Here is a 2,963-nt window from a genome sequence, read left to right as displayed (position 1 = left end):
CGGTCCAGATTTTTACTCTGCGGCCTGTCATTTTGGTACGCACTGTCTGCTTTAGCCCTAATAATGTAGAAGACATAAAATCTGCAGTGAAACCAGCATCAAAATCTGCATCTAACAAATGGGGAGTTTCCTGCAGTATTATTTTGTCACTGGTACCTTTGGACCCTACCTAGTATGAAACTGCAAATGTAATGTTGGATGTTATTTTCTGCAGATTTTTGACGTTCAGTATTTGGTCAGTATTTCACATCAGTGAACAATCAGAGGGAAAGTATAGAAACACGTAATCACTTCTGTATTTATAGCCGATTCCTGGTGTTGCCTACACATACTGAGGTAAAATGCTGACCAAATACTGAACGTGTGAACGTTGCCTTACTCCCGTCCTTCTGCATAAGTGGGTTGTGTGAAACTCAACAATCTGGCGAACCCTGAAAAGTTTAGTGCACTTACATGTTCATTTTTATTTCGTAATAACATGCAAACTATCGGCTTTGTAATTTATCGTTTTGGATTAATCTGCTTCTGTATCCTCCTGGACTGATCTTCAATTCAGTTTGTAATATTTCCAAAAATATATTTCATGTTATTAAAAACATTTTTTGGAACAAGTCTGTGATTATTTATTAATAAAACCATGGAGTATTTGCATAATTACAGTATGAAGAGTGGGTAATGAGATCTGATTAAGTGACAGTGCAAATAAAATTCATGGAGACAAAATTTTCAAAAATCAAAATTTGTATTAATTAACAATTATTTGGTTTGATATAGATGAATAAAAACGGGCCCTGGTAGATAGGGATTAGGCGTCATATGTTCTCTGGTGTTATCATCTCTGCTGTACAGGCTGGGGCCTTGATTGTGTTTAGGCATCTGATCTTCTCTGCAGTTCTGGCTGCTCAACACCGGCACAGGAGTATTGCCAGTGCACGGCACCTTCAGGACTCATGAAGCAGTCAGTGAATGTTTCTCTCACATGCATAGCCGAGCTACATTACCTTCCTTGACCCAAGTTGTCCACTGCAAATAATTCAGACACCTGTGGCTCCTCAACTACCTCTGTGCTATATTCCCGAGCATAGTTGTGGAGCACACAGCATGCCTTTATCACAGTGTCAACGGTCTCTGGATCTAACTGGATGGCAGTGTGAAAGATCCTCCACCAACTACACATGATCCCAAAGGTACATTTCACATATCTTCGTGCACGGCTCCGCCTATAATTAAAAATCTTCTGCCGGTCATCCAGTGCTCTTCGTGGGTATGGGCTTTAAGTGAAATGCCTTATCCGATACCATCACAAAAGGCACTGGATGTGTGGAACCTGGCAAAGGTCTTGGGGCTGGGAGTGTTCCGCCATCTCAAAGAATTTGAAGTCCAATCTGTGATGATTGCAGCACCCGAGAGTCCCCAAAACTGCCATAAGCACCGACTTCAATGGCGACAAACTTGTAATGGGTATCGGCCACCGCCATCAGGACCACGGAAAAATACTTCTTATAATTAAAGAAGCGTGATCCTGATCGTGGTGGCTTCAGCACTCTCACATGTTTGCCATCGACAGCACCTACGCAGTTGGGGAAATTGGCCACAGTTTGAAAGCCTGCTGCAACTTGCAGCCAAGTCTCCTCGGTTGGGCAAGTCATCAATATGGGCTGCAATTTCTGCCAGATGATGGTACATGTGCACCTCATAGTTTGAGAGATGGTGGATTTGCCAACCCTAATTTGTAGGTGCAGGGATGTGTAGCTCTCTCCTGTGGCTAAAAACCTGAAAAATGTTTTTAGAATACCTAATAAAATTAAAATTATGTATGGCAAGATAAAAAATACGAATCATGGGCACTATATCTGTCAACATTATGGCGCAGTGTGGCAGCATTATGGGGGCACTGGCAGCATTATGGCACAGTGTGCCAGCATTATGGGGGCACTGGCAGCATTATGGCACAGTGTGCCAGCATTATGGGGGCACTAGCAGCATTACGCAGCGTGGCCGCATTATGGGGGCACTGGCAGTATTAATTATGGGGGCAATGTGTCTGGGAGTATGTGCAAAAAAAAAGAAATTGGCTTTACCGCAAGGTGATGAGCAGCCTTTCCTCTGCAGAGATTGCTCTTCGCATGACCGTATCTTCATAACTGAGGTGTGGACCAAGAATAATCAGAAGGCGATCAAATGCCTCAATGGTAAGTCAGCAAAACTGAGTAAATTTATCTGGATAACTGAAGAAAAAAAAATTATTTTAAACACACCCATAATGTAACACTACGTTGTATAACAGCAATAAAAAAAATGAAAGGAACACAGATGACAATATACCTTTTCTCCCTATATCTTACCTCCTTAAATCTCGGTAAAGGACATGGAAGTGTCCCTTTTCCTCCTGCTCCTGAATAATGGGATGAACCCACATCCGTTTCGGTTGTCTTCTATTCCTTCTCCTCCGAGATTGCTCCTATGGGAGAATATAGTCTTTATTATTACATGGTACTGTACAACACATGGAAAACTGCTGCAAATCCGCAGCGTCAGAAACACTGCATATCTGCAGCCCAATGCGCAAAGTGTGCACATCTAATGACATTATCTTACCTGCTCGCTGTGGTGGTGCAACAACAGCAGTGCCGTAAGCAACAATAGCTGGTTCTGTTGTGGGGTAAGATGCCACTGAGGCTGAAGGTGCGGCATGCTGAATCCAACAAGAAAGCAAAATGGAGAAGAGTGTTTGGACCAGGAAATTACCTCATGGCATCCTTTTTTTTAAACCAACTTTATGCGTTGTTAAAAACGCTAGAAAACCGCATTAAAATGCATAAAAAACGCACAAAAAATGCATGCGGATTTACTGGGAGTGGTGTCAGGTTTTTTTCAGGAAAATCTCAGGAATATTTTGCACACATTCCTGAACGTGTGCACATACTCTTAAAGTTGATAACCAATTTTTTTAGGGACCACAT

At 42.2% G+C, this 2,963-nt stretch overlaps 1 pseudogene; it reads right to left on the bottom strand.

Moving 5' to 3' along the window:
• Positions 1 to 868: 868 nt before the first annotated feature.
• LOC138637735 (putative nuclease HARBI1) lies at positions 869 to 2,694 on the bottom strand (annotated as a pseudogene).
• Between the last annotated feature and the right edge of the window lie 269 nt (positions 2,695 to 2,963).

This window comes from Ranitomeya imitator, chromosome 5 (genome assembly GCF_032444005.1).
Source record: "Ranitomeya imitator isolate aRanImi1 chromosome 5, aRanImi1.pri, whole genome shotgun sequence".
Taxonomy (NCBI): Eukaryota; Metazoa; Chordata; class Amphibia; order Anura; family Dendrobatidae; genus Ranitomeya; species Ranitomeya imitator.
Note: the sequence above shows the minus strand (reverse complement) of the source record. Positions and strands in the feature narration are given on the sequence as shown.